At 40.5% G+C, this 22,851-nt stretch overlaps 1 pseudogene; it reads left to right on the plus strand.

Moving 5' to 3' along the window:
• The first annotated feature begins 12,885 nt into the window (after window positions 1-12,885).
• Window positions 12,886-13,541, plus strand: LOC148099733 (putative olfactory receptor 1F12P; annotated as a pseudogene).
• The last annotated feature ends 9,310 nt before the right edge of the window (window positions 13,542-22,851 follow it).

Below are 22,851 nucleotides of genomic sequence, written 5' to 3' on the forward strand. Positions count from 1 at the left end.
ACACATTTTTTTTGTAACATGAACATGATTTTGTCATGTTGTTAGTATGATTTTCATTCATGTCAAATATTTATAGAAACTACTTGTTTATCAGACATTACGTTATGTAAAATGTAGAGAGCTCTTTTATGTTAATTGTATTTGACTACCATGTGTTAGATTGACAAGATAATTTTATGCTATAAATATGTGTGCATATATATATATATATATATATTAGGGGTGGAAATTTACAAAATTCACGGTTCGATATTTTTTCGATACAAAAAAAATTGTTCATGCCTTTTTAATTTGTCATTTATTAAAATTATAAATATATATTTTAACTCAAACGTACAGTTTTTAAATTTAATGTTGCTGAAACAACAAAGTAATAAATAAATCTATCTGATGGAGAAATCACTCATCTTTGGAAAAGAGAGTTTATTACAGAGAAACGTCTCTTTCCAAAATAAAAGCTCTACTATACGCTTCTTCTGGGCTATATTCTCAGCAGCATATTAAACATATCAGGTCCCCATAAGGAGAATCATGTGCTAACGGCTGTCTAAATGACTCGGCTAAAGTTTGTAGCATGCGTGCTTGTTGTTTTTGTCTGCTTCCACTTGTCTTTGCACGAGGATGATGTCGGAGTAAATGTGCAGTCATATTGTTGTGTTCCCACTAGTGCTGTCAGCGTTAATCTGAAATGACGTTAACGCCACAACACGGCAAATCTCCGTTAACGAGCTACAGCGGATCGCCCCGTGCGTGGGGCTGGACGGCCAACACGTTAACGAGCTAACTGTCTCCTAGCTTGCGCTGCGCTCAGTGGATCTACGTTCAACTGCTCCGCCTAGGCTGCACTGTCGAGCGCAGATCCACTGAGCGCTCAACACAGACAGCATCGTCAGAAGGAAAGTTGATAAAATAAATTTAAAATGTTGTATTGTTCGATACATATGCGTACCAAACCGAAAGCACTGTATCGAACGGTTCAATATCGATATCGTTGCACCCCTAATATATATATCTATATATACACACACAGTGTATGTACTGTACATTTTGTTTCCAATCAAACCAACAAGCAAAACATTTTTGAACAATGACCTGTATTTTTCAAAACAGCATACAACTGGAAGTTGTAACAGCAGTCCAGATTATACATGAGTCATGTGAGTGCATCTCTTCCAAAGTGTACCTCACAAACATCTGCAGGATCCTGAATTCAACATTCTAGGGCCTATGACAAAGTTAACACTGAATTTTCTACGAATACTGGCCCAAAGGTCAAAGGTGAGAATTCCTCGGGTATTTTTTCTTCTTTCTTTTTTTTTTTCAAATGTAAGAGCCGTAAGGCACTATGGCAACAGGAATGCAAATACTAAAATGTGATGAAGAAAAGCTTGAAAATAACATTTTCACCCACAAGCACAAAACCAAGAGCCCTAAAATGTGATTTGCTTTGGCTTGCTTCTATAAGTAAAACATGGCAATAACTTATACTAACAAACAAAACAGTGGTTGGACATCACAACATAACCAAAATTACTGTAACCATGTCCAATGAACTTAAAAATTGTCTGACTTCTAAACAGCTGCTACAATTACTTCCGGCTACAAACTATTCCTCAAAAGAGCCATGGCTGTAAAAATGAACATTAAACGCTATGGTAATGATGGCCCCAAAGTTAAAAGTGAAAGTTGCTCCTACCAGTAAAAACCTATAAAATTGTGAGAAAAATCAGTTTCACTACATATGTTTATATATATATATATAATTTTACCAGTGTTGGCAAAAAAGAATCAATGGAACATATTCAGAGAGGCAGACATATTGTTTCCATGTCTGTTCACTCGTACAGTCTGTTCTTCAGAACCTGGGCCTTCTTTGAAAGGCTGTTCCCTTCGAGCTCCATAACAAGTTTCTGGAATACCTCGAAGGTAAACTTCAGTTCCGGTGGGTAGGTCAGGTTCAAAGTGTACATTAATCCAAATAGCATAGCAGCTGCTAGGGCACAGTTATCCAAATCCTGCTAGACTCTCTGGCCTTCAAGGACGATCCCGATGTCCTCAGGGCTGTCACTGGCATCTCTTGACTTGATGATGTAGATTCCCATGGTTGTTTCCTCAATAGATTGTTGGATAACTCCTTCATCTGTGGCCTGGAAAATGCACATTCCCAAAATTAAATTCAACAGAACACTGGTCATTGCAAAGAAGCAGAATACTGTCAGAGAATGAAGAGGTGTTCAACTATGAACACCTAAACATCTTGTCTAACCCATATGGACAAGTCTCTGTATCTCTTTCTCCCTTGGTTAAGGTGACGTTCAACCCATTTATTAGTAGGTAACTACATTTTGCCTGAAAGGACGCTGAATAAAGCAGTATTTTTACAAAGTAATGACTGACACAAAACAAGCTTGTCAATTTAGTCTGGTTTTTGGTTATTATGTTAATTTTGTCAAAAGCAATAAATGTGGAGATCTGAACTGTACTAAACTATGATCTAAAACCCAGACGTTAGCTGGATCCAAGTATTTCATGAATATTTTTTTATAAAGTCTTCCAGGCCATACAGTATTTTTCTAATAAATAAGGTGGCCCCAATATTTATTAAATGTGTCCATTAAAAAGTGAAATTGTGGCATGTCAGCATGTAGATAAAACAAGATTTCATAGCTAAATATAGTCTAATCATTTTCAGTTATGTCTATTCATTTTAGAATAAAAAACACATACAAACTGGGGGCTGCCAGTGGTATCCCCCAGTCACCAGCAGATACACCTGTGGCATAAGTTTGATATTTTTCAAAATCCCAGAGGTCAAGGTCACTGAGATTCGAAATCTTTTTAGTAGCTGCACCTATGGGATGAATTTGACAATCCTACATGATTTTGTGGTTCAGTTGTCCATGCGTCATTGTGGCAATAAAAGCCTTTTACAGCCGAGGGGCAAGAGATTTTAGCTTGTTTTGGGAGGGGGGTTTAGTTCATGAAGCAACCACATTTATTTTCAATAAAACTGTCTATAATAACACTTACCACATGTTCTGTCACTAAATTGCTGGGGTCTTCGTTGAGGTACACGCAGAGCCCCTTGATAATACATTCACGCACAAGATCAACATCATCCTGGCAAAGGGTGACAAGCAGCATTTTGTTAAAATTATTATTTCCCCTAAACTGTAGACACAAATTAAAATTCTTTCTTACCTGGGCCATGGGTTCCAGAATATTCTGCAGTCTTCTTCCTATCTGTCCTCCTCGCTTTTTGAACACCTTTATAAGTTTGTCAGATAGCACATCTATCTGCATGGTGCCTCAGTAGCCTCAGGATACCTGGCATTCAGACTTAAGGAGCCAGGGATCTAACCACTAAGCTTCTGATCAGTAGGCCTGCTCTACCTCCTGAGCTAAAGCCTACAACAAGAACAATGTCACAGGCCACACAGATTGACAACCCTCCATCAGCAGGGCTGAATTTCGACAGGCTTCCAGAGGAAAAAGTTACACAACTGCTCGCGTTAGAAATGGCTTATAACCACTGATTGTATATAAAAAGAGAATGATGTCACCACTTGTTCATTTCTATTTTTAAGTCTGAAGCTGTGCGTTTCCACAGTTGCCCTTCCAGCTTTCTTTTTAAATAGCACGTCGTTAGCACAGCGTAGATCTGCCTATGGAACCAAGAGACACTGTACCCTCATTAGTTAATCAACAATCGTTAGCCAATGAGCATACACTAGTCCACTGTCCTTTTCCATATTAATGGGTACAATGAACACCATGTCATAATGAATATGAAACTAGCAACTTAGACCACAAACACTCAGGAACTATAAACCATGTTTACTGAGGTCAAAGATAAAGGCTATCTTCAGATTCTCCTTTAAAAATTTAAAAGTCTCTTTCCTTTTCAGTGCATTACCACATTTTAACATTAAGAAGGAGGAGTGAGGAGTTTACAACTGAAGTCATCTTTTTATACTCAAATGTAAGCTGGCATACTAGACTTCTCTGAGAAATCAGAAATTAATCAAGCATCACAATCAACCACTAAAATGTATTTTTCTGTTCAGGAGTGCTACTTAATAACTGTAATTTCACTGCAAAAGTCTTTTTTCTAGTCAAAATAATCTCATTAGACTTAAAATAAGACACATTCAGCTACAGAGTAACATAAGAACTTGTTTTTAGACAGTGCATCTTGAAACTGGAGAATTTTCACCTAATACAAGTTATTTTTGCTTGAAATAAATAAAAAAATCTGCCAATGGAACAAATGAAAATTCTCCAGTTTCTGATGATTTTTTGACTAGAAATAAGACAAATATACTTTGGAAGATTTTGAGTTTTTGCAGTGTTGGCATCTTAGTCAAACAATTATAATGTGCTTAACAATTTTTTCTGCTTTTTTGTAAAAAACAAAACAACAGTGCATTTAAAAATTCATGGATAATATATATTTAAGCACTGGATTGACCATTACAGAAACATAAACAGGAAGCACACAGAGTGCAAACCTCTGCCAAGCCAGCTCACTCTCTGGGCAGAAGACATCAGAGAGCCAAAGAAATGTGATATTTAGAATCCCTATACGGCTATATTTTGTAAATATAACCAATGGCAGCAAGAAACATAGTTTTAAATAGCTCTATTTAACATTACTGTCACTTTGACCTTCAGAAAAATCTGTTGAGTTTGAAGGAGAGGTCAGAGGTCAAAAGTGACATAATATTAAACAATTTTATATGGTAAAATCTATATGTTGACAATAAACACTACACTTGTAATAATGAGTTTCTAAGTTAAAAGACTTTGTGAATTTTCCACCAATAAATCCTTAAGTTGATTTTGGAGACATCACTTCCTTGACGGAGGTAATAATTTTGACAGTTACCATTACTGTTAATTTAGGGCCGATCTACCATAAACCTTACATTGGGTGGTCTAACACATGTGTTAGCACTGCACATTATCTGTCTTGTAGCTCTATGCCCAAACAAAAACAAAAATGTAGTCAAGTAAAAACAAAATTGCAAACTAATCAAAACTCCTAATTAACCAACCTTTTATGATGATATGCCTTTTTAAGGTCACCATTGGGATTGGGCCAACATGTAATCAGCCAATGGAAGTGTCACAGAGTTCATTCAGTGCTAGAAGCTTGATTTTCTCTTGAAGGGGACATATTTAATTCAAAGGCTCTGTAGTGTTCATTGTACCACCCACACAACACTTTGACAATGAGAAACAACTGGGGATGTATGATGTGCATCTAGGTTGCATTTACCATATGACGGTGAGCTGATGTGGAAAGAAATCATCAGCTGATGTTTTGAAGCCAAAGTCAAAGGTACATTTTTATAGCAACTGGTGTGTTTGACAATTTGCTTAAAAAAATGATGTTTGGCTTCAAATCGCATTGTCCATACTGCTGAAAGAGGGCCAAAATACCTTATCATCTGAGGATAGTGCTCAAGATAGTGATGCTTTGGTAGAAGTCTGACACAGGAAAACAGCTCTTGGTACTTTTGCTGTGTTCAACTATTTTGCTTTCAAGATATGAGATGGACTCATCAGTATGTACAAGGGCAACAACTAACTCAACAATATCTTTTAAAACTATTAATACAAGCCATGCTGGCTCATTTTCTGGCACACGATGTCCTATTAAAAATGGGAGCAACCTCAGCAAATTCCAGTTTTCATGGGCATTGCCTCCAATTGTTTTCAGACCCAAGAGTCTCTGTGGCACAATATGTGGCTTATTTGTTTTGTCTGACCATTTATAGGGGAATGACAATATAGCTTTATTTAGCTCATCTATTGTAAAAAACTTCTTGGATATCAGTGATGCTAAGCAATGAGCCACCTCTACTGGCACAATACCCTCAAATAAGTCGTGAGCAATGTCAGGAGGAAAACCAGAGACTACATGAAAATGGGACAATTGTTTTGCAAAAACACAATGTTGTTTAACCCCCAAGTACTGTGTGCTGTTCTCAGAGGGGTTTTTTAACGTTCTGCATGAACTGCTTTAGTTCGGAGGCAAAAAACCCTGAAGCAACACCGTGAGAATTGATATCACAATGTTTTGCTGTGCAAAACCGACAGAAGTAATCACCAGAAAATTTTTCAACAAAGCCAGCAATGCTGTGTGCTCCCAAATTATCAGCCACAATGCTATGCAAAGTACCTTTAAGAGATTTCCCTAACAAAGCAATATACACACCATGGTCCTCCAAACTTTTAAGATCTTCCACAAGAGGTTCCAAAACTTTGTCATAACCATATGCTCTAACATCATCACTTTTACAAAGCACAGCGAGATAAATAGATGATAAAGCAGAGTGACAGCCTGGGGGCAGGTTTGCTAGTATCCAATAAACACCAAAAAGCTTGTGCTTCTTTTGAGACGTCCCTAGGGGATTGCAGGTCTCAAAATCCTCCACATACAAACAAAGTGATATACGCAACTCATCAGAATTCAAGAAACAGTTGTTTTTGAAATGATAGCCATCTTTAACAGACCTGTACTCATAAGATGGGTCAACTTCAATTTCGTCCTTTCCTGTATGACTTTCACCCTAACCCACATGAGCATATTCAGCACCTGGGAGCAGTACTGGAGACCTTGCGGGTACAAAACTTGAAGGCAAAGTTGGAAAAATGCTGTTTTCTGCAGGTAAAGAGGTAAAGTACTTTGGGCATGTGAACTCCAAGGATGGAGTAGCTACAGACCCAGATAAAATATCTGCTGTGTCTAATTCGCAAACTCCTAGCTCTGTTGCTGAATTGAGGTCATTGTTGGGGTTTGCTAGTTACTATCGCTGCTTTGTTCCAGGTTTTGCATCCCTAGCTGCTCCGCTTCACCAGCTGGTGGCCGAGCTGGCTCGGACTAAGCACAAACGCCCCTCCAAGCGTACACTGCAGGACTGAGCAGTATGAAAATATGTTTCAAGAGTTGAAGGCTTGGTTGGTGAATTCCCCCGTATTGGCTTATGCTAATTTTTCACAACCTTTTATCTTGGAGGTTGATGCCAGTCACTGGGTTCTGGGTGCAGTGCTTACACAACAGCAAGCCGATGGCAAGGTGCGTCCTATAGTTTATGCTAGTCGAGGACTAAAGCCCACAGAGCGTAACGTGTCCAGCTACAGCTCCATGAAACTTGAATTCTTAGCTTTGAAATGGGCCATGACTGGAAAATTTAGAGAATATCTGCTGGGTAACAAATGTGTCGTCTATACAGACAACAACCCCTTGAGCCATCTGACCACAGCAAAGCTCGGAGCTTTGGATCAGCGCCAGGCTGCTCAGCTTTCCTCTTTTGATTTTTCAATTAAGTATCGTCCAGGCCATATAAATGGCAATGCAGATGCTTTGTCCCGACAGTGTCAGCCATCAGAGCAAACTGTGTCATTAGAGACACTGCTCCCTGGTATTTCCCTTCCAGAGTCTTTAGTCCAAACCGTTTTACCACCCCAGCAAGTAATCCAATCTATGATTTCGGTTTTACCCTCTTGCAGACCTTGCTACTTTGCAGAGGGATGACCCCATGATTAGTGGCTTTTTGAAGTTTTGGTGCAGAGGAACTGGCCCCACTCACCAGGAGAGCAGAGATTTGTCAGCAGCAGTGCTGGAAATGTTGCGCCAGTGGAGGAAACTGGTAGAGAGGGCGTCTTCTATCGGCAGATTTTTCAGTCAGATGGAGGGGGGAGGAACCTGTGTGCCAATTAGTGGTCCCTCAGAGTCTCAAGAATGAGGTTTTACATGGCTTGCATAATGACCATGGTCACCAGGGAACTGACAGGACTGCAGACATGATACGCAAGAGGTGTTATTGGCCAGGTATGTTCAAAGAGGTTCAGGATTACTGTCAGCAATGTGAACGTTGTGCACAGGCTAAAGCAGTTTACCCCAAACCTAAAACAACCATGGGTCACCTCATGGCTGCGAGGCCCAATCAGATTCTGGCAGTTGATTTCTCATGCCTTGAACCCTCAGTTGATGGCCGTGAAAATGTATTGGTTCTTACTGATGTGTTTTCAAAGTTTACTCAGGCCATTGCTACTAAGGATCAAAAGGCAACTACTGTGGCCAGTGTTTTGGTTTTATGACTGGTTTTATTGCTATGGTGTCCCCTCTAGGATCCACTCTGAGGGGAGGAGTTTTGAAGGATGTTAAGTATAATTGTTGAATATTGTCATTGTGGTTCTTAAATTTGTAAAGTAGTAGTTCAAGCAGTAGGATCAAAGCCATTCCTTTGTCTCTGACCACCTCTCCAGCCACTCTGGTGCTGGGGGAGGTTTTATTGTAGATACAGCCTATCTGAAAGATCTGTTGTAAGCTTACAACCAGTGTTGTAAGCTTCCTGCTTTTATGACCCTTTTGGTGAGCAGGAGGTCACACAAACGCACCCCCATGACACACACACACACACATGCATACAGGTGCACACACATACACACACATAGTGCCTTGTCTTTGTAACCAAGGGGGGGTTTCCGGAGGGAGGTGCTTGTGCTGTGATAAAAAGGCTACGGGGACAGCTGCTCTTTGAAGGATTTGGGATAGAGACAGGTGATGAGCATTATGCTCGACCGCCTGGTTTTGACCAAGGCTTCCCTCGTTAGCGAGTTAAAAACTGGTTGAAGATGTTCTGTTATGTCTTGTCTTCTTCATGAGGAATAAGTCTCTAAACTAGCGGGGCCTGTGGAAACACAGACCCAACACAGGAGCAGTAGTTTAGCAGCTGTGCCAGTTATATGGTGTGGAAAAGACTCGCACCACACCATACCACCCACAAGGTAATGGCCAGTGTGAGCGTTTTAATCGGACTCTGCATGATCTGTTGAGAACCCTGCCCCCTGAGCAAAAGCGTCATTGGCCCATGTATTTGCAGCAGCTTACCTTTGCTTACAATACCACAATCCATCAAACTACGGGTGAGTCACCCTATTTTCTTATGTTTGGCCAAGAGCCCCAGCTCCCAAATGATTTCCTGTTAGGCCGAGTAGAGGAACCCACACAAGGCCCGGTGCACACTTGGGTCCAAGAGCATCAGCAACGTCTTGATGTTGCTTATAAAGGTGTGAGAAACCGCACCCAAGCAGCAGCGACGCTGCGTGCAGATCGTCAACCTGCCCCAGCTTCTGATCCCTTGCCATTGCATCAGTTAGTGTATTTGAGAGATCATAGCATTCAGGGCCGGAATAAAATCCAAGATTTTTGGGGTGCTACACCATATTGTATTGTCCGTGTCCCTGCTGACTCTGGTCCTGTGTATACAGTGGCCCCACTCCATGATCCAGAACAGAAAAGGCAGGTTAATAGACAATTGATTAAGCCGATCCCGGCTGATGTCTGTGAGAAAATCAGAGGGGAGCTCCAGCAAACTCCTAACCCTAGGAGATCACCTGAGCAGTTATCCCTGTCTGAGGATGCTGGAGACTATTATGTGTGGCAACGAAGGAAGTCCCCAAGAGGTAATCCCCAAAAATTTATTAACGGATTCTGCACCTTGTCCCCAACAACCCCCAGAGGACCTGGCTATGGTAATGAGGCCACAGTCCAGAGGGACTGAGCCTGGTAACCTGACCCAACAGTTTAGTGTGCCCACTCCATTTGCTGAAAGTTACAGTACAGGTACAGTTAGAAGACACGCTCAACTGCTGGCCACCACTCCAATCCACACCACCTGCCCCAATCAGCTGAAGCCAGGCCACCTAGTGTACATTCAGTTACAGCTTTTTACAGACCGTGGCTTTAAAGTTTCATTGTCGGGTCGCCAATGCAAAAACCAGGGGAGAGAATGTGAAAGGTGAGACCTGAGTATGGGAACCGCCCCTGGTAGGCGGAGCTGGTCTGTGTCCCTTTAGTAAGCTCAGGTGTGGGCAATTAGTTATTCTCTAGCAAACCTGAAGCTGCAAGTGCTTGGTCCAAGTTGGTATTTTTTCTTTCTATGAAAGCTTGATGCGGGCCCCCCTAAACTTCTGTTAGAACGCTGGGAAAAACTGCGTTCCTGTGAGAACAGTGTAGTGGACTTCACCGCCACTGACCCACATTTATTAGGGTGTGATGCGAACTTGTGGACAGAGTAGCGAGCTGCTGCTTTGCCAAGTGGATTTCTGGCTGCGGGCTAAGGACGCAACACATCAGTGTGTTTTAATTTGTTTTAACCTGGTGTAATTCGACAGACTGTAACTGCTGCGGCTGTCGATTTTGTTTGTTTGTTTTATTTTTCTGTATCAGTAGGCACCACAGATATTCATTGTTTTTAGTGTTTTACCTTTTTATATATATATTAATATATATATAGCTGTCGACGGTGAAGGCGCTGCGTGGAAAACAAATCCTTTTTTTGTCTTGCCGCGTTTTGCATGCACAGCAGTGGGCCCGAGTGAAGACGGCACTGAAGATTTGCCTTTTTTTTATAGTGTCCTGCCCATTTGGGGTTCTCTGTGAGTTGCCGTCCCTTTTTAACATGCGTGATATGTTGATTTGTTCTTAACCGGTTCCCCGCAGCACTTATCCTGTCTCACGGGCAATCATACAATTTTATCTTTTTTTTTTCATATTTAATAAAGTAAAGTTTTTAATTGTTTTTAGGTGCCGCTGTTACAGTTACTTCTATTTTGTATTAAAATGAAACCCTTTTTAACTGACTGTGCGCCTATTTTAAATAGGTACCGACCACGGGTCACAATTAAGGCCTTCTATGTCTTAAATGTGCATGGGCGTCCAAAGTGTAGGTGTTTGAGTTTGTAATGTAGCTCCAATCTACCTTTAACTGATACTGAGCACACTTTACACTGCTGCATTCACTGGAGAAGGAGGAGAGGGAGAGAGACAGTTTTATTAACATTTGCAATGCAATTTAGTAGAGCTTAAATGTACTTAAACCCCTTAAGTACTGCCCTATGTATAGTTCAAACACTCACCTCTCCTACAGAGCCTTTAGGATGGAGGTAAATTTTGTTTCACAGGCAGAATAAGATATCTAGAAAATATCAAATTTTGCATCAATTATAGAAACATTTAGAAAAGATGTTAATACACATAATACTGTCCTGCAGCTTAAGCTAGCATTATCTTCAGTTCATTTGAGGAATAATTCTCATTTTCCATTATGTTGCTCAACAGCAGTATATACGAAAAACTACCTCGGTAAAAATTCACACATCTAATAGATTTTATCTTCATTTCCCCTCCAAAAGGGCTGTTTTGAGATGACACACTGGGAGACACTCTTTGAGCCTCACGGTGAGGACATCAATGGGCTCACTAAGTGCATCACCGACTACATAACCTTCTGCACTGACTCCATTGTTCCGGCTCAGACTGTCCATTGTTACCCAAATAGAAATCCCTTGTCATGATCTGAATGAGTGGCTGGAAACTTCCTCAGTCCCCTTGGTATCCACCCCTGGGCCATCATATCTTCAACAGCTTCACTCACCTGGAGCTGATTTGAGGTAATCAGGTTGGAGGGATTTAAGCCCTACACTGATGTTCCTTCTCCGCCAGTTTGTCAGGTACTCCATGTTGGTATCTGGCTCTAATGCTCCATATTCTCTTTGTCAGGTGCTTTACTTACCTTGTTCTCTTGTGCCTTAATTCTCCCAGACGCCCCAGAACTCTTACCCAAGACTTAAGCTCATCTCCTGGACTTCAGATAACCCACATTTCCTCTGGAAACCTCTCTGTGCCTCACCTGCCTGCCCTCCTGCCATCACACTCCCTCAGAACATACAGGACTCAAGTCAGCCATCTCACACGTCTAGCCCACGTCTCTGCACTGAATCATACTTGTCATTAATCTCTGTCTCTCTTCCACAGCATGTCTTTATCCTGTCTACCTTCTCTCACCCCAACCAATCACAGCAGATGGCCCCGCCCCTCCCTGAGCCTGGTTCTGCTGGAGGTTTTTTCCTGCTAAAAGGGAGTTTTTCCTTCCCACTGTCACCAAAGTGCTGCTCATAGGGGGTCATATGTTTCCCCGAAAGTTGATTCTGTTCATCTGGACGTTTTCAGTGGGAGAAACGTTTTGTCACCCATCCAGGTGACGTCTTCAGTCTCAGCTGACTGCAGGTTTCAATCTTATAAACCAGCCCACTGAAGGAACAATGGGCTGGGAGGTCAGTTCCTTAATCATTGATATGCAAATTCTCATGACCATTGATCAACAACCACTGATCAATGGCCATGAGTACCATTCACAGACAGTTGGGGAATGGCTGCAATCACAGCATTGTAAGATGGCAAAGGATTTAACCTTAAGACCCCTCCTCCATTCAGAGATGTTCTTCATCATTCTGTGTGATTTCTGGTATTACACAGGGAAAGACACTGTAAGCAAATAAATTGTGTGGCAGCCATGGACAGCCATTGCTACATCTCCATGAGTGAATGAGAAAAACATCCCTCCACTCATGCATTCATCCATCAATACTTTCAGTCTGCCCTTCCTTTGGCCTTGTGTTGAGATTGAGTTACTAATGTTTCTTTTACGCAACTGTTTATTTTTTTAGTTTAAAAGAGTTATTTAGTTTGCAAAGCATGTCCCTTGGTGATGACACCAGACTGCTGTGGGACTAAAGTGAAAAGCTTAAATGAAGCAGAGGTGAAGTCACAGTTCAGTCCGTGTGTCATTCAGTATCCCATGTTACACATGACTACAGACACTTTTGATGCTACACATATACTAAACTGTAGTGCAGAGGTAAGTTTGAGATCTTTGTCACAGATGATCCTTCAGTGGTATAATGTGTTGCTTGTGTGGTTATTTTGGCTAATTCATGCCACAGTGTAAAGCAGGTGAAAGGATCACTAACATAGCATGAATACTTCTAAATGTACAGTATCCTGTGGATAGTGTTGGCTTGCTGTGAACCATGGAGATCATAAGAAACGCCACACAGTTTTCATATTTTACTCTTGGTGCCTATGTTGATACACAGATGTTTAAATATTTATATTTCATAATTATTTTGTCTCTGTATATGTTTACAGTTGGTTCCAATGTGCTGCTGATTGTGGTTATCTGTGTGAACAGGAGCTTACATGAACCTATGTACATGTTTCTGTGCAGCCTGTTTGTGAATGAGCTGTATGGTAGCACAGGGCTGTTTCCGTTCCTCCTGCTTCAGATCCTCTCTGATGTTCACACTGTTTCTGCTCCTCTGTGCTTCCTGCAGGTTTTCTGCATTTACTTATATGCAAGTGTAGAGTTTAGCAACTTAGCTGCCATGTCTTATGACAGATACATGTCCATCTGTTATCCTCTTCAATATCACACACTAATGATGTCTAATAAAGTTGCCCTTCTGATAGCTGTGACCTGGATCCCTCTTTACTTGCTGTTTGTGTCACAACATGTCTGAGTGCTTCATTGCAGCTTTGTGGAAATGTCATTAACAAAGTGTACTGTAACAATCACTCCATTATCAAGCTGGGGTGTCATGGCACCACAGTCAATAATCTCTACACAGCAAATTCAAAAGTGTTAAATGTTTTGGTGTTAGTAGTCTTAGAGTTAATTTTACTCTAAGTAGAGTCACATTCTTTTAATGTAACTCTGAGGTGTAAAATGATAGTAGTTAAAATCGAGTGTTAAAAATGAGTGTTTCTATGTCAAATCTGGAGGTGTTACAATGGAAACATTAACTCTTGACCTCTTAACTCTGAACTCCTACAGGGGCTATGACACCAATAGAGTAAATTCACAGACTCCGCCCCCAGCACGGCTCCAATCGAAGCTGAAGTGAAGCCGTTTCAGAACATTTTGCTCTACATATTTGAGTTGTTTGCCATGCTTGGTAAGTCATGTTTTCAAAGATTGTTTCAATTATTGTTATTAGCTTTTACTTCTGTGGCTCTTTAGAGTTGAGACAAAGCTGTGTGAAAGGCATTAGCCATGTTGCTCGGTGATAGCATAATATTCTGTTTTAGCTAGCTGAAAGGTATTGTTTGCGGGCAAATACCACAGCCTTGAAAAAAAGCTTGCATGTGAATTTTCAGTCAAATTTCTTGGTCAAATACACTTAAAACAATGTCTAGAATGTGAAATGTTGATATAATGGTGCTACTTGAAGCCTGAAAACGATCTCCCATAAAAAACGAGCAAACAGCAGTAGCAGACGTCCTGACTGGGTTCTACGTTAGCATTTAGATCCCTCCAGAGTTTTGTGCACACGGTTTAGGTAAAAATGAAAAAGGTTGAGGTTTTACATTTAGTTCAGTATTACCTGTTGTCTGTGTCCTTGTCTTTTGGGAAAATACTTTACACAAGTAATGGCTCAAAAAGGATTCCTTTTTTTTTACTGTGCTGCAATTGATTTGTGCCATTAATTAGTGTCAACTAATTTTTATTCAATCTCCACATAGGATATGCTTGTGAAGATGGAATATGGGGGAGAGCAGAAGTGCATTGAAGTTCCACAAAGTGATGAATGAAGGACATGCATATTGTATTTTGTATTTATTGAAATAAGTGATGAGAATGCTGTTATTTGCATTTACCAGCTCACCTATGTCAGAACTTTTGATAAACGAAATTCTAATGAAAGTGAGAACATGTACACTGTTACATCTTTCAGAAAATGTTTTGAAATTGTGGTGCACAGTTCAGAATAAATGTTTTTCAAAAACCATTGCGTCTTTTTAGTAAATGTTTATTTCCAAAAGAAATTTCTAGAAGTTCAGAACAGTAAAATTCCCGCTTTTTAGAATTAATTAGAAGATAACTCTTACGTAGCTAAACTAAAATACTCTTTGAGAGTTAATATATAAACTCTTAACACCAAGTGCCAAATTATCAAGTCCAGAGAGATTTGGTGTTTAACACTAAATCAGAGTTAACGTACCAACTCTCCAAAAAGAGTCAAATTAACACTCTCTGGTGTGGACCCATATAGACACTTTAAAAGTGTTGAAATCAAATCTGACAGTGTTAATTTGGACATGCTGGATTTGCTGTGTAGGTATCAATAGAGTTTTTTCTTGCTTTTTCTATCACAATTGATTGACTTTTTACAGTGGCCTGCTATGGTTAATAATAACCTGTTCAGTCATGAGTGAAATCAAAGCTTCTCTTCACTTTAGCATTTAACATTCCCAACAATATAATGTGCTGCATTAATCGAAACACAGCTAATAAAACACAATTTTCTTGATGGAAACATCAGTAGCTCAAAATTAGCAACCAAAGGGTTAAGTCTGCAGTTCACACTCACGTGAAGCTACAGCCTCCCCCCCTAGTCTCTGTCCTCCTACTCCTGCAAAAACAAAACAAAGCACGACAAAACATCCACCCTTCTTTTGCAAGCTGGGTGAATTGTTTGTAGACATGTACTAATCCTAAAGTCGGTACCGTTTTTGTCTCAGTGTCAAGTCAGTTTAAACATTTAGTCGTCAGTCCATCACAGTCCAGTCACATGCATACATTCACACACATTCATACCAGATATTGCTGATAATGGAGTCTCACACGCAACCTATTCGAGGCTCCATCACCAGCAAGATGACGTCATCATTTTAAAGGAAAACAGTTCCTTGTTTTTTTGGACTGGATTGACTCGCTGCAATCCTTTTAGGCTCAGGACTTGTCATGTGATCAATGTCCCATATAAGTGAATTTCTCCAGAGCCCATTATAATTATGGAGAAAAATACTTTGCGACTGTTTCTAGTAATCATGTTTTATAGCGCTTTAAAGTTCAATCTCTCAGGCCTGGATTAAAGAGCTGATTTGTTAAATCAGGAACTCACAAAATACCAAAATATCACCACCGGTGGATCACTCCTCTCAGATGTTCTTATTTCAGTGCACTGTAACAAAAGCAAAAACAAACGTAACCAATAAAATACTCATATAATAACAAATACTGGGGCCCGTTGGAAACATGTCCAAGCATAAAACCATCTTTCTCTCTCTTAGAGAAAGAAAACAATCCAAACCTCACTGATAAAATCAACCTAGTGTTAAGCAAAACCCAAAATCAACCAAAACTTCACCAGAAAGTTTTTCTCCGTCCCGGGACAATATTGTGTAGGTACCGTAACTTCTTTTTGCACTGACAAAAACATGTTGGACTTATTTGATTCAATAGTGGACACTAGTTGCCCACAAATGTTTTGCTTTGGTAGAAACTTAAACAACTGAGTTAAATCAACACAACCTTTTCATTTTCAGTTAACCTGTGCATTTTGAGTTCATATTACACGATTAAGACATGTTCAGATGGAGTAAGTTAAGCTCCTGGAATATTTTAATCCTTCACAATTCTGTCATTTTTTCAACACTATTCACTAACTTTTATCCAAATTCTACTTGGTCCCTTAAATACTACATGTTGTCTTCATATTGCCTACGGTTCAACAAAGTCTAAATTCTGATTACCATAAAAATTGAATGGGTCTACAACAACTACCATCCTCCTATCTTTATCCTGATTACACGAGGGCTGGGAAATAACTCTAAAGTGATACGTTACCAGGCAGGGTGCACCCCGAACAGGTCACCAGTCTATCACCTAGAAACAAACAACCATTTACACTTACACTCACGGATAATTTAGAATCATCAATTAACCTAACTCTAATAGCTTCATGACTTTTCACTGTGGCAGGAAACCAGAATACCCAGAGAGAAACTACTGCAAACTAGCCAGACTGTGGACTTGCACCCAGGACCTTCTTACTGTGGAGCAACAGCACTCACCAGCATGCCAACAATGTAGGAAATACAGGGAAGCTATGATTTCCTGTTGAATTTTGTACAGATCTTTAAAGCCTGAGGCAATTGTGTTAAATACATGTGGGATGCTTACGTAAATCCAAGGGCTGGCCCCCTTTTCTTCTTTTTATTTTATATTTTATTATTGTTATTATTTTTATTTTTATTATTATTTTTTTAGTGTGTTCCTCCTTCAATTAAATCTCAATCACAAAAATGTGGTGCTCCGAAGTAAGGCTCACACCGTTAATTCATCATTTTCACTCTGTACCACTGCTCCTTATCAGGCTGTGTGAAGCACAGTAAACAATTCAGTGGAGGCCTTGAGCCATAAACAGACATCACTCACAGACATTGTTTTCATAACCAAACTGCTCTAGACCCTGTCCCCTAAATCTACACAAATGCCCTCTGGGTGACATGAAATGCATTTAACCAATTAACAATCAATGGCTTCTTGTTGTTGTAACAAATTCTGTATTTGGACGTTTGTGTGCAGCATTTTGCGTATCAGCATAGCATTTGTTAGTAAAGCATTCTTCATTGCAGCAGCGTGTGTGTATCACTCTTCATTGCACAAACATGTATATGTGTGTGTGTGTGTGGATCACTTCTCAGTGAATTGAATCAGCATTTCGATTTGTGTGCGTGTGTGTGTGTCATTTCTCAGTCAATCAACGAGTGCATATGTGTTCATATGTGTGTTTCTCTTGATTCTGAGTCAGTGTATGTGGATGTGTGTGTTTGTGTGTGTTTGTGTGTGTGTGTTTGTGTTCATCACTTTCCTGTTCTGGTGTTCTGGGTAAACCACGGCCTGAAGCGCGCCCTGGGGTCCTGCCTCCCCCTTTTCAGTCCGTTTGGGTCCATTGGTGCTGCTGCCCAAAGTTCTCTCCATACTAGTTCTCGCCCCAATTGAGGCAGTCCTTTTCTCCAGTGTCCTGCATCTTCTCCTTGTCCAGCTTCTCCTTAACTTGACCCTTTTTGCTTCTGTAGGTCCTTCAAGGTTTGCTCCTGCTGTTGGAGCTTCTCGTCAGGTTTGACAACCTCCTGCTCCAGCAAGCTCCGGCCTGATTTCAAGTCCTGTATCTGGGACTCCAAGCCTGACAGATGGGTTCGATTAGCAGCCAGCTCCTCCTGAGCCATGCTCAGTTTCTGCTCTGATGTCTTGAGCTCTTACTGAGGGCAGAAACCTCAGAGTCTTTTCCGTACACGTCAGATTGAAGTTTATTGATGTTTTCCTTGCTTTGCTCCACGGCCTTCTGCAGCCCTGCTGTCCGGCTCTTCTCAGAGGTCAGCTCCTGACCGAGCCCCGACACCTGTGCCTTCAGCTTATGTTCTTCTGCTGCTTTTGTCCAATCTGAGGTGCCTTCTGACCTCAGTTACTCCTCGTGTCTCTGGCACGCCCTTTTTGCTGCCCGATCCTCCGTGTTGGTCCATCACTGTCCTGCACAGTTTTAATGCAGAGTTGTTAAGGTCAGCATTCTTTTGCTCGGCCTCACTTTTCATCCGGGCTTAATAGGCGTCTCGTCACAGCTCTGTCAGCTGAAGCTGTCTGGAAATCTCCCCCGTGTAGTGAAACGGGCCTTGGATTTAACGTTCTCCGTCTCCGCTGCATGAGATCGCTTTCCTGCAGCACTGTTGACATTCTCAGGCTGTTGTTGTGGGTCCAGCTGCTGTAGCATTTAGTCAGGGTCACATCAAAGATGGTAGAAGGGAGAGCAAAGATGTTAGAGGGGAGAGCAGGAGTCCAGGTCAGCCTCGGCTTTCCGGCCCGACAAAGCAGCCTGTAATTAAGCATAAAGAGAAAAAACAAAACAAAAACAGACGAACAGGAAAATGATGTTGTTTTGGCTGTGTTATTCAGAGAGGGGCCAGGCCCTGTGTCAGCCTTCTCCCCCCCTTTTTTTTGTTTTTTCTCACTATATAATCAACTCCTAACCCACCAAGTTGACAGGACAACACAGGTACACGTTAAAATTCTTAAGATCATGTTTAATAATTCAAAAAAGGAATTTTATTTCATTCAATAATCACTTATATTAATCAATCAGAAGAAAACATGTCACAATTTGACTCTTTTAACCACTAAATTTGTTGTTTCATCACTGGTTTGTGATTTACCAGTGTCTGTCATTTTGAAGTCAAGTTGTTGTCCTGCAACCCAGAGAGTTTATTTGTTAGTAGTGGATAGACTTTATCATTTAACAACAGGTGTATGTTAAGTTTTGCTGCTTTAACCTTGCTGGAAAATCTTCACGTGTTCATGAGTGTAAGCTGTTTCTTCATTGCGTGTGTGTGCGTTTGTGGGTGGGTTATTTTAACTTTTTTCTCAAACAAGGCATTTCTCTAATTGTGTGTGTTTTTAATTTTGTTTCCCAAATTTTGATTTCCCACCTTAAATAACAGCATTCCATGTCTTCAGCCAGGAATTAGAGCTTGCTTGTGAGATTCAGGGACACATGGTGCCAAAAACAATTCAGTGAAAAACTTGCCTGAAAATTTCCAGTGATGGTAACCGATAACTGGAGGAGAAGATGTCCTTTAAGCTTCTTTTTCGGGTGGGGACAAAGCGATAGGTCAACCTGTAAAATTTTGAGCCAGAGCTTGGCCTGTGTGTCGTCCCAATTTTGTTAATCTATCCTTTTGCCCCTGTACTCAGGTTTCCAGGTTGAGAGAAATCCACCTGTATTAAGAGACTAAAACATTCATTTACTATTTTTCTTACAGCATCCATTTGGTTCATCTGCCTAGATTTTACTCTCTCTCTTGGTGCATAGTTCACACAGTCAGGCAGTTGCCTTTTATGGGCATGCAAGTTTCTGGTCACTTACCCCCAGCAGCTGCAACGCCGTCTCTCCCATATCAAAACTCAGCCAAACATCAAACATTCACCGTAGTCATTCAAAACTTTATTTGTAATATTATAATCAGCAAAATCAGTGTTTTAATTACAGGCATGTATCATTGTTTGCAAATCATACTTATAAAACTCAATAACACGCTAAACAGGAAGTCCTCGGTGGGCTTCAAAGCAGCCACCTCATTTGCATGTTCACACACTATCTAAAAATAGCTCGCAGCGCACTGTCGTCACACACACAGCCTCGTTTCACACTCAACTCTCTATTATATTACAAAGACGTCTTATATTTACAATCACTCTCAGGCCTGAAAGTTTTAGCGCCTACACAATTTTGACAAATTTAAGATAACAGGTCCAACCGAAGAAAGTCCAACTTTTTTGTAATCAATTAACCAGTATCAGACTCTAACTGTATCTGGCCTCATCTCTAAAGTCCCTAACTCAATTTAGAGTGTCCAAAAAAGCGCAGATAAGGAGACTCTAACTCCTAGCTTGTTCCAGGATGCCCTGTACCCCACAGTCAAGCCAACTGAACTAACCCTGTTCGCCGACAGGTCAAGGTCGCGCGTCCGCGGCCAGGAGGGAGCGTAACCTCCGGGCTATGCGCCTCTTAGTGGACTCTAACCACCGTTCTAACAAAATTTATAATACTTTTAAACAACAGACAACACCCAAAGACAAGAGTATGACTGAGGCAGATGCAACGTTATGGACAATGGAGACTCTAACTCGCAACATGACCAACACAGATGCAATCTTTAGACCAATGGAGACTCTAACTCACAAACTGACCAATTCCCTATCAAACTACCTGAGACTCTAACTCAGTATTATTACCTTTACCTGAGACTCTAACTCAGTATTATTACCTTTACCTGAGACTCTAACTCAGTATTTTTACCTTTACCTGAGACTCTAACTCAGTATTTTTACCTTTACCTGAGACTCTAACTCAGTATTTTTACTTATAAGCTTATTTCAAGTTTCAACACTCATGAGATTTTTCATCAAAATCAAAACAGACACTCACCGGCAACTTTTACTGAATAGACATTTAATTTCATCGTCCAATTCAGCACACTTCGGATAAAATCAACAGGCCTGTGCCTACCTCTTTTATAAAGGCGCCTGTCCACTCAGTTCGATTGCCGGATAATGTCTGCCCGTCTGACCACCTCGGACCGTCCAAGCCTCCAAAACCTCCACCCCAATACCACAGGACGAGCCCCCAAAACTGTTACGGATTCAAATATTGGGGATGGATACAAGAGGAAAACCCAAAATAACAACACTGGTCCGGCCGGGTCAAGTCAAACGATGATTTAATGAACACACGCGTGGGAGATGGACACCATACAGCAGACAGCATCAAATCTCAAAATGGTGGAGCCTTGATCAAACTCTTATAGCCTCTAGTGGCCCCCACCTAATCATAAAAGCCTAAACATTCACATTCTTTCTCACACAGCGCCTAAGCTACGACCTTGGCTCCCTGTTTATCTGCTCCTGCTGAGATGGGGCAGTATGCTCTGTTCTCTTCTAACCAGACAAATGAGACGATGACTTTCTGTGAACAATATTTCTAATAACTCAGCAGTATAATGCATCATAATACAATATCATTCATTCACAATAAATCAGCAGTCTAATGTAATGCAGATCAGTTTACCAAATGTAATAGTTATCACCTTCTTCTAATTCAGGAGCATAATGCAAACTGAAACTACATAATAATTCACAATCTTTAGTTAGGGGTCTAACATGGCATAAAATAATATTATAATCCCACAGTGTGCTTCGGATGAAGCACGTGAAGATTATACTATGAAAAAAGAATGTATTAAAAGTTGTTAATTAAACTGCTAAGCAAATAAGCTACTCAGAAACACCACTGTGTTTGAGCAGGAACAGGAAGTGATACTATACCACAGAGCGAGCGAACACCAAGTGACAGCGCCACCACTGGAGAGTACAGAGGAACACACACAGAGCAGAAGATGTTTGTATCGTCAGCAAAGAGAACCATTTTTAATACTTTGGACACTTTACAGATGTTGTTAATGTTTAAGTTGAAGAATTTTGGGCCCAAAACTGAGCCAAGCAATGTCCATACATAAGGAGCAACCACCATTTAATTTCACAAACTGCTTACTTAAATAATTCAGGACCCAATTTAAAACTACCCCTTTGACACCATAACGTTCCAGTTTTCTTATTAATATATTGTGATCTATAGTGTCAAATGCCTTTGTCAAGTCTTTGAATAACCCAGCCACATATTGCTTTTTGTCTATGGAATTTGTGATGTATTCTATTGAATTCTGCTTGATCCGTACTCTCAGTGAGTAGTTTATGTTTATCTATACATTTTTCCAGTTGGTTGTTAAACAGTTTTTCTAGAATTTCTGAGAATTGAGGTAGTAAAGAGACCGGCCTGTAGTTTATGAAATGGTGTTAGTTGCCAGATTTGTATAGAGGTATAACTTTTGCTATTTTCATTCTGTCTGGAAATCGACTAGTTTGAAATGATAAATTACAGATGTACGTAAACGCTTTTATAATAGCCTTACTATATCTTTTAACCACTATCATATCAATATCAATCGGGTTCCGGCTTGAGTGAACGCTGGCGTGCCTGGCTGAGCTACTCACCGGTACATTTTCGATTATTTAGATTATTTGGATTCAGATTTGAATGAACAGGGACATTCACACTCAGGACCAGATTGATCTCTGCCAGGGATTGATTTGCAACACTTGTCCTCAACATCTGCTATTTCAGCTGAATGCGCTCATACGTCGTCTTCTCAGTGAACTGTACTAGCTTAACTGTTTGAGCTATTTTAGCCTACCTGTTCGTCGCTCCGGCTGGCCAACACAAAGCTCAGAGAGTAATGGTGATACAAGATCACAGGTGAAATTGGATGATGACTTGGTGGTTCATGTAGGCAAGTATATTTCTCCCTTTTGTTAATCTTTTTTTTTGTCTTTAGCAAAGACAAAAAGGGGGGAAAAAGAAACGGGGCAGGGTTCGGTGGTGGAATCATCCATCCCCACCAATGCCAAAACCAAATCTACGCCCTTGGATTACAGAATACATGCCCCAAAATGTATTTTGTAATGTAATCCGTTACATTACTCAATGAGAGTAACATATTCTGAATACTTTGGATTACTTAATATATTATCATGCTTTTTACAACTACATGAATGTACTATTGCTGTGTGATTTGTTACTATTACTGTAGGCTACTCACCACAC

The sequence above is a fragment of the Neolamprologus brichardi genome, chromosome 14, assembly GCF_056152115.1.
Source record: "Neolamprologus brichardi isolate AB-2024 chromosome 14, ASM5615211v1, whole genome shotgun sequence".
Classification (NCBI taxonomy): Eukaryota; Metazoa; Chordata; class Actinopteri; order Cichliformes; family Cichlidae; genus Neolamprologus; species Neolamprologus brichardi.